We start from the raw sequence: 15,266 nt of genomic DNA on the forward strand, positions 1-15,266 counted from the left end.
ACCAACATTCCATAGCAGAGTTGCAGTCATTTGACTTAAGATTTGTTCCCCCTTAAAGCACAAATACCACATAAAGTCTTATCAATCATTTACAATGCCCGCATTGAAGTAGTCCCAGACAACCCCAGCTGGAAATGATAATAACTCATATTTGTATGGCACTTTACAATTGACAAAGCACTCTCACGTACTCTCCTTCTTTTGATCCTCAGAACAGTGCTGTCTGTTGGGAGGAGAAGGCAGGACTGGGTTTGTCACCATTTCAGAGAGGAGAATACTGAGACCCACTGAGTTTAGGTAATTTTTTTAAAGATTTTATTTATTTATTTGACAGAGAGAGCAAGACAGCAAGAGAAGGAAAACAGGGGGAGTGGGAGAGGGAGAAGCAGGCTTCCTGCTGAGCAGGGAGCACAACACAGGGCTCAATCCCAGGACCCCGAGATCATGACCTGAGCCGAAGGCAGACGCTTAATAACTGAGCCACCCAGGTGCCCCAAGCCATGGTAATTTACACAGCTTGGCAAAACAGGACTGGAACCCAGACCTCTGAATCCCTAACTGGGACCTTCCACCATTTACTTACTGTAAGCTGCATCCTCTACGACGTCTGTGGGAAGATATTTCAGTCTTTCAACAAATATTTATGCCTAGCCTGGAAAGAGTCACTGTGGGGGATTACAAACATTTATAATCTATTTGGATTGGCAAGTGTCAAGTAATAGCAGCACTTAAATCAGCGTTTAATTGGTAGAACAAGTTGTATGAGGTCATCAGTGGAATGCATGAAGCATGTGGGAAAGGAAAGGACTTCATTAATTAAATAATTTAGTGATTAACAGGAGTTTTATCGAGCTCCTAATTTTGTCAGGCACTTTGCTAGGCATCAGAGATATATAGTTTCTGCTCTTAAGGACCCCACAGTTGCCATGGAATGACAAGTGTGTAAATAAGTGTGTCAATAAGTAACTTCAGCACACTCTTTTTAAGACATCCACAAGAAAAATATTGATAAGAACTGTGAAAGCATAGATGATTACAGGGTCACCAAGAAGATTATTTCTAAGCCTGCCTTGGGAAGCAAAGGTGCAGGAGATAACATAGGTTAGCAAGTATAAATAGGAGTTTGCCAGTGCACAGTAGAAGCCAGTTAAGGAAGAAGAGGACAGAGGTTTTACAAAGGCCTAGACTAAGAGCATGGCTCCCTCTTACATAGGAAACTGGAAGACTGTTGCAAATTTCAAGTTTGGGGTGCAAGCTAGACTGTGTCAGGCAGACTCAGGAGAAGCAGTGAGGCCAAATCACACAGCTCTGCACAACTAATCTTTGAGTTTGGATCCTATTGTGTAGAAAATGAGAAACTGGCCCAAATTTTGAGTGGAAAAATAACCAGGGAAGATTGGAATGTTTTTCTTTGTTCCTGTGGAATTTTCTGATATTTCGACAATGAACATGGATTACTCTGATCATTAGAGGAAACATGGTATTTTGGAAGAATGCAGGGGCCACTCTGGTCTCAGTGGGGTGAAGGGCATTCAGAATCAAGAATGGAAACACAAAGCCAAGTTAGAAGAATTTTGCAGCCCCTCAAATGCAAATTATTATATTTTTAAAGATTTAATTATTTATTTGCAAGAGAGAGTGCGAGCAAGAGAGCAGAAATAGAAGGAGCAGCAGAGGCAGAGGGAGAAGCTGACTCTGCACTGAGCAGGGAGCCCGATGCAGGGCTCGATCCCAGGACCCTGACATCATGGCCTGAGCCGAAGACAGACCTGAGTCGAAGACAGTCGCTTAACCAACTGAGCCACCCAGGGGCCCCTCAGATGCAAATTATTGAGGAAATGGACCAAACTGGAGATGGAGGGAAGTGAAGTTTCCTGAAAGAATGTGAAAGGGAGCTGTGGATGGGGAGGTGAATATAGATGTCAGATCACCCACGAGGAAGAGGTCCCACATGACTTCTGGTTTGAGATTCAAGAGAAGGGTCTACCAGCTGTCTTTTGAGATTTCTGTCTTTCAGTTAGACTCAGAATGCTCCTAAGACTAAGACTTCTGTGTTCTGGGGTCTCTTCCCATGTGTCATGCAGTGCCCTACTCTTCTCTGTGCTGACAGACCTGAAAGTTGGGGCTTAGGGGCACCTGGGTGACTCAGTGGGTTAAAGCCTCTGCCTTCGGCTCAGGTCATGATCTCAGAGTCCTGGGATCGAGCCCCACATCGGGTTCTCTGCTCAGCAGGGAGCTTACTTCCTCCTCTCTCTCTCCTGCCTCTCTGCCTACTTGTAATCTCTATCTGTCAAATAAATAAATAAAATCTTAAAAAAAAAAAAAGAAAAGAAAAAGAAAGGTAGGGCTTGGGGTAGACTTGATTTATCAGATAAAATAAAAAGGACACTCAACAAAATTTGAATTTCCTATAAACAACGAATAATTTTTTAGTCTTAGTATGTCCAATGTGATATGTGGGACATACTTATATTTTGAAATAATCATTGTTTATATGGAATTGAAACTTAATTGGCCATCCTGTATTTTTATTTGGTAAATCTGGCAACCCTACTCCCGGTGTGTGTGTGTGTGTGTGTGTGTGTGTGTGTGTGCAGAGTAGTCAGCAGGAACAAAGAGCTGTAGGGAAGTAATGAGGATAAAAGATATTAAAATGACTGTAAGGAGTCTTCACTCTCACAGAGGACACAGGAAAGGCACAAGAGACAAAAACTGGAGTATCACGCTAATGGCGACAGAGCACGAGTGACAAAAGAGTGAGACTTTCTTAAGGTCTTCTTAATGCCTTCATTCCATCTCTCAAAGCAACAACCCCATACAATGGCTTCCTGTGTACTTTGTTCATGGACAGACTGTGATGATCTGGGGACAAGCCCTTTCTGACCCAAGTGAACAGGAAGTAGAGGACATTATTTAGTGCATGAGTTTTGTGTTCAGATGATCTAAGTTCAAGTTCTAGCTACATGGCCTTGGGCAAATTACTTACTATTTTAATTTGGATGTAAAGTGGAAAGAATAAAAATTACTCTAAGAATACTTTTAGAATTGAATGGATATCCATGAAACGCCTAGAACCTATTAGTAAGGAAGTATCATTATTTTCTCATCATAATAAGAGTACCTCACCTCAGAGACCACTTTAGTGTTTTCACATCCAATTTCTTTTATTTTTTAAATTTTTTATAAGATTTTATTTATTTATTTGACTACAGAGATCACAAGTAGGCAGAGAGGCAGGCAGAGAGAAAGAGGAGGAAGCAGGCTCCCCACTGCACAGAGAGCCCAATGCGGGGCTCAATCCCAGGACCCTGAGACCATGAGCTGAGCTGAAGGCAGAGGCTTAACCCACTGAGCCACCCAGGAGTCCCTCCATTTTCTTTTAAATGAAAGTGGTTTTTTGTTTGTTTTCGTATTTTTTTTAAAGATTTTATTTATTTGTCAGAGAGAGAGAGAGAGAGAGAGAGTGCATGCACAAGCAGGCAGAGTGGCAGGCAGAGGCAGTGAGAGAGGCAGGCTCCCCAGTGAGCAAGGAGCCCAATGTGGGACTCGATTCCAGGACCCTATGATCATGACCTGAGCTGAAGGCAGCAGCTTAACCCACTGAGGCACCCAGATGTCCCTTCACATCTATTTTTTAAATAATTTCTACACAATAGTTCTGTGACACAGACAGTATAGGACATGCCGATCCCATAATACAGATTTTTTTTAATTAATTAAGCAGCTTGATTGGCCAAAGTCGCAGTAGATTTCTTGATTAGTACCTGAAGCAGGACCCCCAAGCCCTAAGGGAAATGGGATCAGCTCAGGGTGTCTGGAATATGAGGGCCTATGTGACTGTCCCATGCCTTGAGGCTCTGTTGTCATTTAATGTCCTGAGTGCAGGTGCTAAACTTCCTTTAAATGCAGCACTGTTCTGGCCCCAGACACCAAAAAACTCCCTATTGAAAGACACTGGCACTTCTGCCCCCCTATCTGCAATGAAAAAAACTGAGGCCCAGTGTGGTTAAGGGATAGGTTCTTGGTGGCTTTCATATGGGACATGATCAAAAACTATTTGTCGAGGGAGAGATTAAAAAGGGAAATTAAAGAGAGCTCGTTAAGGGAACCTCCTGCTTTCGCTGTTCTGCGTGGTGAATGTGGTACTTAAACATGATTGGCATGGCTGCAGGAGGAAAAAGGCCACTGGGGTCCAGTCTGCAATGCATAGCTACCCACGTGGCTAAGAGTAGTTCCCTCATTAACCCCCAAGATGCAGGCTTTCCCACTATGGTCTCCCATCTGGCACCCCGTGGTGCCTCCCACACAGATGTGCTGTGGACACAGAAGGAGACTTCCATATGCCTCTGAAGTGAGGCACTCATCCCAAACAGTCAGACTTCCCAGACCTATGACCCTCGGCCCCTCGTGGTGAATTTGAGGATGAGAAGTAGGGGCTCAGGTGCCTGAGCAGACTACCTGGGCGGGGGGGGGGGGGGGGGGGGGGGCTGTTTCCCCGGGGGCACCTGGTAGGAAGCTCACAGCTAGAAATGGCCTTAAAATGCTTCTAGTCCAAAACCAACATTCTATAGATGAGGAAATAATAAACTTGCAACTATCACCTTTTCACCATTTTACTAGGTGTACTACTGGGCGGAGCCATTCCCACTTGGTGCCTCATTTAACTCCCACACCAGCTTCCCACGGACACACGAGGAAAGTAGAAGCACGGAGTGCAAGCGAATGTACTAGCGTCCCAAAAGAGGGAAGTGGGATATTGAATCAGTGGGATATTGAATCAAGGTAAGGTCCATCAGATGGCACCAGCAGGACCCCTCTGCTGCTTTCTGGACGAAATGGCACATGGGAAAGGGACTTCATCCAACAGGGCCCTCTGCCTACAGGGACTGGCACCCAAGCTCTGTCAGGCGTGCATGTCAAGATGGGGCAGCATCGTGTGAAAACCCCCCTGCCTCTCCTGGTGCTACGATGGGAGATCATCCAGAAACTTCCTTCCTAACTCTCATTCCTCCTGGAGAAGCTACAATGAGGATGGGTGTGAATTCTCTCTCTCTCTCTCTTTCTCTCTCTCTCTCTCTCTCTCTCTCTCTCTCTCACACACACACACACACACACACACACACCACCCTCCCCCTTCCCGGACTGGAGGCCTGGCCTCCCCTCCCAGATCCTGAGCCCTCTGACATCAAAGCGAAGGGAAGCGTGTGCGGGAGGGGTGGAGGAGGAGGTGCCGGCCTGCCCGCCGCCCCTCAGAGCTGTGAACATTTGCTGAGCCCCGGCCCCGCGCCCCTGCAGGTGTCCGCGGGCCCCGCGCGCCCCGCCCCGCGCCCCGCCCCTCTCGCCGGCGGCTTTCATGTGGATCAAGGCCGGGAAGATGACAAGCCTCCTGACTGAGAGATACAGGGAGACTTCGCTGGTGATTTATTGGCTTTCTGCACCTGCCTAGAACCACTAGGCCTATCTGAGGAGGGAAATATATGGGCTTTCCTGACTCCAAGTGGCAGCCGTGGGGCGAGCATGTGATCTCAAGCTGGGCAGGGAACGCAGAGCTGCGCACCGGCCCGTGTGTTGTAAGCGGGCCCAGGTCATAAAAGTGTCAGCACGCGATATATCTCGTGCGGGGGATCCTCCCTGGGCTCTTGCCAACGCCTTCTCTCTGTGGCTGGCAGCAGCCGGGGAGGCTGTCCCAGACGCCTCGTTTTTAGCCCTGGCCTCATTTTTAGCCGGGGGACCCCGGGGAGGGGGGGAGGAGGTGTCGCAGTCCTGCTGCACCCCCCTCGCCACACACACACAGCGCTATGCTGGGGTGCGGGCTGGTGGCCGGCCCCGTGCCCTGGCTCTTACACCAGTGAGGTATCTTTGACGATCACACCTGGCGCTGGGGACTTAGGGCTCAGACCCGCATGGGAATTCTGGAGCTATCGCTCATTGGATGGCGGCATCTCAAGTAAGTTACTTAATGCCTCTCTATCTGTTCCCTCCTCTGTGATAATAATCTACACTGAATAGGGTGAATATGATTCATTTAGGAGGTCAAGTGCCAAGCCAGCTCTGAAGGATGATGTTAGTGGGAAGCAGCTAGGAAGGGAGCAGGAAGCCCGGAAGATGAGGCTGGGAGCCCACGGTAGGATTTTCCTGTTCTCTAACTGTTCTCCAACACCCTGTTCTCCAACACCCAGTTGGCCACAATGTTATATTAGTGTACCTAACAGGGCTTCCTTTAAGGTAGTGATTTAAAAAAAAAAAAAAAAAAATCTACCTTTTCTTATATCTCGAAGTAGAGACACCCGGTCATCGGGAGGAGTTTTCCTAGGAGCACAAAAAAAGTATCTTAAAGGCCGTTCTCGGTTATGTAAGCGCAGAGGCCTGTGGTGTTCTGACCTTAGGAGATAAGAGAACTTTCTGTAACTAGGGTGAGGTTGCCAATCTCTAAACCCCCTAGCATAAGAGAAAGCCTGAAGTGAGGCGTGTTCAGGGGATAGATGGTGTAGCCAGGGGGTACAGTGGCAACTCCAAGGTAACTGGAACATTACAGAATGTTCCAATGTGTAAGAAAAAAAGAGCACAAGAACCTTCTGAGAGAGAAGATGCTGAAGCTGCCAGCTGAGGCTTTTGGGCATTTGAGAACAGGAAGACTGGAGAGGGTGGACTGGGGTGCCCCCAACCAAGGTCTGTGGACAGAAAGGGACGTGCGGGCCATGGAAATAAAATGAACTGAAGGAAAAGGGAAGCCTGGATCCGTACCACCAGCTCAGTACGTGAACCAGAAGAGTTGCGGAAGAGGGCCGCGGACGATCACGTGACATGGTCTGGCTGATACTGGAAGGTGTTTCAGAAACGCCCGCAAGGCGCCGTGGTTGTGTTTGGGGGGAAAGATGGCTGAGCACAAGAATGTGAATCTAAAATCTCTAGAGCGAGGACGGGCGTGTGGGGCAACATTCCAGCAGCCCGATCCGAGTTACCTTGCAGCCGGCAATTCCGAGTTTAAGAACATTATCAAAGGCGGCAAGATGAACAGCGGTAGTCAAGGATCAGACTCCAGCTCTTGTCTCTTTAAACTGTAGGTACTCAGCACTCTCATGCAATTCGGGGAGAGGATTGGGCAAAGCAAAGAACACTGGATTAGCTGTTCAAAGGGCAGACGGGGAGGGGCTGGAAAAATAAGAGATTAAATTGCATTCGGAGCCCAAATTGGTGAAAAAAGTTTGTGATTTTGATCAACTCCAGTACTTTTATTGCTAATTGTTCTGTCTGCAGTTAGAGCCTAGGCTTACTACTGGGTCCACAATACTCAAGAAATAGTTGCTGGTTTTTCTTTCCTAGAACTCCATCCTGCTGTGATATTTGGAAATCAGCTAATTCTAAATTTATATTTGCAATGTCTTTTTTAATATCTAAATTGGCAATGTGCTTTACTCTCGTCATTCATCGTCCCTCTTCCCTATCTCCTGCCTTGGTCTTGGAAAAAAAAAAAAATTCATAGTTAAATATTCTGCTGGATGGCTTCATATAGGTATTTAGGGAAGAGAGGGAGTGACTGAAGCAGGGAAAGCCACGTCAACAAAAGCTGTAATACAAAGTAGGCATGTACAAGATCAGTCCAGAGCCCTCCCCATGCCACCGAGCTAAGGGCTGGATCTGCTGTCCCTCTCCACACTCGACCTCACTACTGGCCCACCCACAAGCAGGGCCAGATCAGCCCCCAGTGCCCTTGTGGTGCATATTAGAAAAGGGGGTCCATGGGGCGCCTGGGTGGCTCAGTGGGTTAAGCCGCTGCCTTCGGCTCAGGTCATGATCTCGGAGTCCTGGGATCGAGCCCCGCATCGGGTTCTCTGCTCAGCAGGGAGCCTGCTTCCTCCTCTCCCTCTGCCTGTCTCTCTGCCTGCTTGTGATCTCTCTCTGTCAAATAAATAAAAAAAAAAAAAAAAAAAAAGAAAAGGGGGTCCTTCTCCAGAGGGCTGGTACCTTGACAGGGAACAGGGCCTAGGGACCAGAATACAGACTGAATTTCAGCCGACACTGGTTCCCTCTGCTGGGGATCCTTTCTACAGGGGTCAACTGCACAACTCTAGGGAAGACTCGGCCTTTGAGTTGCCTTTCCGTGACCTGTCTTCCCCTTCCAGCCCTCCATCATGGCTCATGGCAGACACCTGGGGGCCAGAGCCGCAGGATTCCTAGCTCTGCCATCTCTAGCCTGTGTGATTTGGGGCTCATCAGTTAATCTTCCTGAGTTACTTTCCCTTTTGTGGAAATAAGGAAATAAGTGGAAATAAGGTTGCTTCCCTCACAGGGCTCTTGTGAGGGAAAGGTGATTCCCACCCAGCAATGACCTGGAGAGTCTCGGCCCATCCCTCAGGTTTTTCACAACAGCCCCATTTTTCAAGATGGGGGTTTGGGAGATAATACCAACTTTGAGTTGGCTTTAAGAGTAAGGGACAACAGGCATTCAGGGCTTGCCGATTGCAGGACTTCTGCACACCCAACAGAGCCCTGGCATTACCTCAGGTCTTCCCGCCACAGGCTCCATAGCTACGTCCACCCCTCAGTGGATGTAGCTAGGCCAAGATGGGTGACCCTCACTGAAAGCCTCCAAAGCAAGGCCAGAAGCTTGTTCCTCCCAGATTTCCCAACACTCAACACTCACCATGGGCTTGTCACCAAGCAAGTAAAGTCTGTAATGCTGGGCTGAGTTGAACTGGAGCTGTGGTAATTGTCAGTGTTCCTTCATTCCATTGCAGATCCCACTGTCAGCTTGGAAAATTTCCCAGAAGATTTATTATGGTGCCTCTTTGTTGACTCTCATGAGTTGTGTGAACACAGTAACCCTCCTCATCTTTGTCTAACCCATCCCTCCTAGACCATGGCTCATATAGTCAAAGAAGACAGTGGATCCAGGAGAAGGTGCCAAGGCACACTCAGTTCTGGCAAATTCTTGGATACTCTGAAACTCTCACTTAGCCTTCCAACAAGAATGGGAAAAAGATCTGGGGTCCAGAAAAGAGTCAAGGGAATGGTTTCATGTGTGATTTGAGGACACAAGCTTCTGGGTGAGTGGCCTGGGAGAATCTTCATGAACCCAGTTGTGAGGCGTGTCCCAGGGCCATGTCACCAGTCTGACTCCAAGGCTCCAAGTTCCCCCTAGGCTCCCCAGAAAAGCCAGTGTGTAGAGCAGAATGTTTGAGATGTGGACTTTCCAGTAAGACTGACCTGGGTTAGCCTGACTGAGAGCCATGTGGCCCTGTACAAGAAACCCAACACCTCTGCCCTCTGTTCTTCATATATTCATTTGCCTCCAAAGTCCCAACAGTACCACAAAAATATCCGTGTTTTTGTCCAGATGATAATAAGCCTGAGTATTTACCTAATACTTAATTTTCCCCATAGGACATTTTTAGATTATTCCAATATCTGAAAGGTTTGTTTGCACATGCTTTAAAGATCTCTGTGGTAAATCAATGAATCGATACACAAATGCTTTTAAATTCTAAAATAAATGAGTGTTAAGTTACCCGATTTTTGCATGTCCCACGATGGCCATCTAGATTCAACAGGGTCACGGTTGTGAACTCAGATCAGACTTAGGAGAGTGTGAGAGCCTGAGGTTGTCCCCTGGTTTCTAAACCACTGTGTTGGGTCGCAGATTTCAAGACTTTTCTCCTTTGCTTTCCCATCACAGCTGCTTGGTATTGTAGACAGCTTCCACCAGGGGGCAGGAATCGCAAAGATTAAAAATATTAAAGACCGAAAAAAAGAAGATTCTACTGAGGAGGCCAGTCTCTGGTGGGGGGGGGCCTCAGAGAAGAAAATCACGAGTGTACTCCCTGTTGGATCACTGATTCTCTTCATGGAAATGGCAAAAGTTTTTATACCAGGGTAAACCATTTCTGTAAAGGGCCAGGTGGCAAATATTTTGAATTTGGAGGCCATACACTCTGTCTTCAGGTCCTCCGTTCCCCTGGTGAAGCAAAAAGGCAGCCATAATAAGTGTATAGCTCTGCTCCAATAAAACTATTCACCCTAATAGGCTGCAAGCCACATTTGTTTCCTGCTCTCTACCATCTGTGTCTCTGAGGATAAAAATGGACATACTAACTTTTTTCCTCAGAGCTGAGAATGGCTATAACTAAGTGTCCACTCTCGTGCCTATCCAGCCCTAAGGTTGGTTCTTAGAAAAAGTCCTGGGAGAAGAGGGACAAAGAACAAGGCCAAGTCAGGGGGAACCCCACGGTGAGGCCCAGGGTAGCTGGGACCCGCGTAGCCCACCTCCGGCACAATGCCCGAGGCACTTTATTTTCTGAATAAATGATGGGATTCATGGATTATTTCTGGGAATGTGAGTTTGCTATTTAGTTATTCAGAGCACTCTTCATTCTCCAGGTAGGCCATCAGCTTCACCATTCTATCCTACTTCTCTGCCAAAGTCAGTAGCGACAGCAATTATCCGGGGTTATTAACTAATCAAATAGCAAAGGCAAACTAAAAAAAAAAAAAAAAAAAAGGTTGGCGACTAGTGTGCCCCCAACACACCCTGAATTCCTGCCTTCTCTGCCACAACTCTGTCCTGGAACCAGCCCTTTCCCTTCCCCTGGGACCAGGGACGGTTGGGGAATTTGTGGTCTCATGACTCTGACAGTTTCTAAGAAGGAGGGAGGGTCTGCCTGTTCTCTGAGCGTCTTAGAACATCTTCCTCTCCTTGGCCCTGCTGGTCTGTCCTGTTGCAACTGCACTCATAGTGCAGTTCCAGGTTTGGAACTCAGCAGAAAAGGCCACTGAACAGAAGGAAGAGTCCCTCACTGTCTTCCATGACCCCTTCCTCACCTTTGTCTGAAAGGGAAGTCTAGCTGGAGAGCCAGCAGGGCAGACAGATTTCCAGCCCTGCCACATTCTCCCAACATTACTTGCGGCCCTGACTTATCATCTGGGACTTGACATGTTCCCCACACATGGGCATGTTGTACACATTAACACATGCTTCCTGCATCAGGAGATTTTCCCGGATTGGGGATATTTTGCTGGTGCTGAACTGAAGACTGAACCGAGGGGTTCAGATTGACCTCCACATCTATGGGTCTAGAGAAGGTCTGGACTGTTTTCTTCACTTTCGGGGTCCACCCCCATTCTAAGCAACAGCAGTGGGATTTATAATAAGGGCTCAGTCTGGCCCAGGACGTGCTCCCAGGAGAGTCCCTGCTGTGGAGGGTGTTTGTCTCCCTGATGGGCCCTGGCCTTGAGCCTGGGCTCAAGGGGGGCTGGGGGCTGCAGCCAGCGGCTCACCTGGACCGCCTCCGCTTGCTGAAGGGCCGGATGGAGACTCTCAGACAACCTGATGGATCATCTCATAAACAGAGCCCGCAGGAAGGAAAAGAAAATTATGCCAGCAGAATGCACTTATGAGAAATAGATATGTGCGGTGCAGGGAGAAATGCTTTGATATTAAAATTTTTGTAACTTAAAAAGGCATGAAAAATGATACCGACCACTAACTAATCAACATTCCTTTGTGAATGCAGCTTCAGTTCCTAACCAAAAACACATCCCTGCTATTGTCTTGTCTGGATCCAGATGCAAACATGATTAATTAAGTTTCGGGCACGGAGTAGGAGGGGGATGGTTGGGACGGATGGCTCGGGGAGGATCGTTTTTTTATTCACCGGTCCTGGGAGAGCCCCCAAGCCTGGGTGCCTCACCCCACACAGCAGGTCTTTCCTTCCTTGTACTGACGGCCACAGGGGCACAGTGATAAGGAGGTGCCCAGACCTGCAGGCTCTCCGTTCAGCCAGAGACGTTCCGCCGGCCGTAAGGACGGGCTCTTGGTCCAAGGCATGACTGCAGCCCAGCACCGCAGGGCAGAGTAGCAAAACCACAGGAGGTGTTCTGTGGGGTGGCCCGGGGTTCCACTTTGCACATTGCTAAGAAGGAGTCTGGGACCCTGAGCAAGCTGCCTTGGTGTGGGCATTCATGAAATGAAGGGCCAGATTAAACACTTCTTCAAGTCGGTTTCTCTTCTGGCTTTATCTCTGGTGCCTGCGGACCGCCTCTCACGGCAGGTGTTTCTCAGTTGGTCACCTTTAGGCAAAGGAAGCCTGCTGATGGGGGGCTGGGAAGTGTCGGTGGGTGTCTCTGGTAGCGATGGCTGCGCTGCACACTCCAGCTGCCTGGCAGAGGCTGGCAGGCTTGCTTTCTGGTCACGGCTCTACGTCACAGAGCCTAGGGACAGTGAGGGAGACACCCGAGTGCCCCTGCATCTCAGCATCTCCATTAGAAAACAGAAACAGCAGGCCCAACCTACCCAGGCTGAGGGGAGCTAGCTTGACTGAAGGGACAGTGACACGGTGCACAGTCACACCTTCTCCAGGAGCCTACTCCCCAGAGGGAGCTATAGATCCTTGTGCACTGTAACTGAGGTGACAACTAGAACGAGACACCAGCATCCTAACCATTAGGCAAATCATAAACTTCTCTTGGGCACATTGACCTCATCTGTAAAAGTGGGACTAATAATCCTAGAACATACCTCCTAGGATTATTGCAAATAGAGAATGAATGAGGACCCCAAAATGCTTATAATCATAACATCACACTTAGCAAGTCCTAAATATTATTGAAGACCCCTCTCTAGGTTTGGGAACCCATCAAATGTCCCTTTAGTATGCACTCTGTTGCATCTTCTCTCTAGGAAGAGTAAGTGGGGCTGCCCCAACCTTCAGCTTCACAGAGTGGGCACCTTCATTCACTCATTGGACGGAGGGCACAGAGCACACAAGATGTGTCACGCCCTCGGTGAGGCTTTGGGGAGGTGACATTCCGTGGGGCTCCCCGCTTTGCTGAGTCCTGGGGTGACCTGCAGAGCATACAGTGGGTGCATTTCCTGAGCAGGAGTAGGCTTGTGAATGGGGGAATACAGTTTCGTAAGGGCCCACTGGCCCTTGAGGTGTGTTGATGCCAAATGCAAAGCCAAAAACTTCTCATCAGACTTGAAGACCCTAGTGTGGAGATTTGAGCCAGAGCCAAGGCTAGGGTTTAGTGACTTCTTGAGTGAGTCAACTGATTCCACTAGTATTTACCCCTTCTCGATGCTAACTGGGAATGATGGATTTTTTTAGATGACTAGCCACACCCTGACAAACATGAGGATGATGAATTGCCCAGTTCAAGTTCTATAATTCTTCTCAATCACAGGGGAGAGAAGATGGCTTTTACATGTGTGTGATTTTGTCCCTGGGAGCATGTCTGAAATAGGCATCACTCTCTTACCTAGCTGAGAACTCACTCTCTAACCCAGCTTTAGGTTTTCCAATGGGAGTTTATTATTCCCATTTCCCGATGAAATAACTGAGAGCAGAGTCAGGAAAGAGTTGCTCAGGGACCCAGAAGCACAGGAGTTGGTGGTGGAGCTGAGGATGAATTCTTATTTCCTGCCTCACAATTCCTTGTAACTCAGGAATGACCTTTCTGGGCAATGTTAGAAATGTGAGCATACGAAATGGAGCAGTTAGATTGTGGTCCCCTGGTCCATGTCCAGGATACTAAAATGAGTGTCCTGTTCCTGTGAAATGCATTCAACAAATTATTTGCTGTTCTGAATGAAATTTGAAGTGAAGTAGGTCTCTCATGGAGTTTCCAAGAGAATCCCAGCCTCATGGTCAATGGCTCTTAGTTGAAATCAACAAAGGTTGAATCCCTGCAATGCACAGAGAAGGGAATTCTATAGCTCTATAGAGATTTTTTTTTAGAGAGCTTAAAAATTTTAAGCTCTATAAAGAACCAAGATGAGAAGAAATTTCACTTGGTGGAACAGCATGCGGATGGCTACAGAGATAACATTTCGGCCCCCAACCTGGGTTTGAACCTGCCCTGCGGGTGTGCCCCACACTCCAGCTGACCGGTCAGGAAGCCCGAGGGCTGAGTGCTGGACCTCCAATCCTCATTCTAGAGCTGCTCTTACTCCTCTCCGATTTCGAATGGCTCCCCGTTTCAGTCTACTTCTCCTGCCCTGGGACCTGCCATTGGTGTTTGTGGTGTGGTTTCCTGCTTTTTTTTCCTCAAGGCTCTGGGGATGGACTCAACCCCTGACACATGCATGCCCCCTCTCTCCCTCCCTCTCTCTCTCTCTCAGGTGTCTGTCTTTATTTCCCTCTTTCATGACCATGTCCCAGCACTGAGGCCCCTGCCTAGGTGCCCAGAACCAGGGCCTAAGGCATGTCTGGGGCAGGAGAGGGACTCCTAAGCTCTGGAGTGCAGAGTCGTGATATGAGGGTGACTCCTTTTTGGACTCAAGAGGCTTTGAGAACTGGCCCAAGGCCTCAAGCTGACCTCTTGATTATCTCCCTGATTCGAGGTCTCACTAGTCCTTGAGCAACTCTGAGCTCCTCTATGCTCCCCTGAGGGGTGGCTGTGCTACTACCATGGCCAGGTCTGTGTCTACACAGGCTCACAGCCTCTCAGCCCCTGGGAGAGCCCTGTGCCCTCTTACCAACCACCGCCTGAGGTATAGATGCTTAGCTTCTCTGGGGCTGCTTTGTGGGGTGGTATATCAGTAATATCTTCCACACGTGGGTGTACTGAGAATCAAGCCATGTGCCAAAGATTTTCTCACACTCTCTTTAATCGTCACACAAAGCCTGTGTGCTAGGTGCGTTTCCTACTTTATGAATGAGAAAACTGGGCGGCTCAGGAAGGTCATGGAAAAACACCGCTCACAAGACCACCAAGTGCAAGAGATGGGATGACAATTGAAAGGCCGGCATGGGAGGCCGCGCGCCTCATCTGGAAGTTACAGATCGTTCATAAAGAAGAAAGACACCATTGTTTTCTTTTCTCTTTCTTTTCTTTTTCCTAAAGATTTTATTTATTTGACAGAGAGAGAGAGACAGCAAGAGAGGGAACACAAGCAGGGGAAGCTGGAGAGGGAGAAGCAGGCTTCCTGCTGAGCAGGGAGCCCGATGCGGGGCTCGATCCCAGGACCCTGAGATCAGGACCTGAGCTGAAGGCAGAGGCTTAACCACTAAGCCACCCAGGCGCCCTGATATTGTTGTTTTCAAAGAATTTATGTTTTACCAGAGAGGAGGAGAGAACCAGTTGGGTTTCTCAAAAAAAAAAAAAAAAAAAAAGTAAGAAAGAAAAAAGAAAAGGAAGAAAAGAAAAAGAAAGATACCTCTTTACCATCTGCATACCAGAAAATGCAGAAGCTTGCTCGCATTCTTTCTATAAATGACTGTATTGGTTGAAGGTGGATTTAAGAGTATAAAGTTGTGGGGTGCCTAGGT

This window comes from Mustela lutreola, chromosome 10 (genome assembly GCF_030435805.1).
Source record: "Mustela lutreola isolate mMusLut2 chromosome 10, mMusLut2.pri, whole genome shotgun sequence".
NCBI lineage: Eukaryota > Metazoa > Chordata > Mammalia > Carnivora > Mustelidae > Mustela > Mustela lutreola.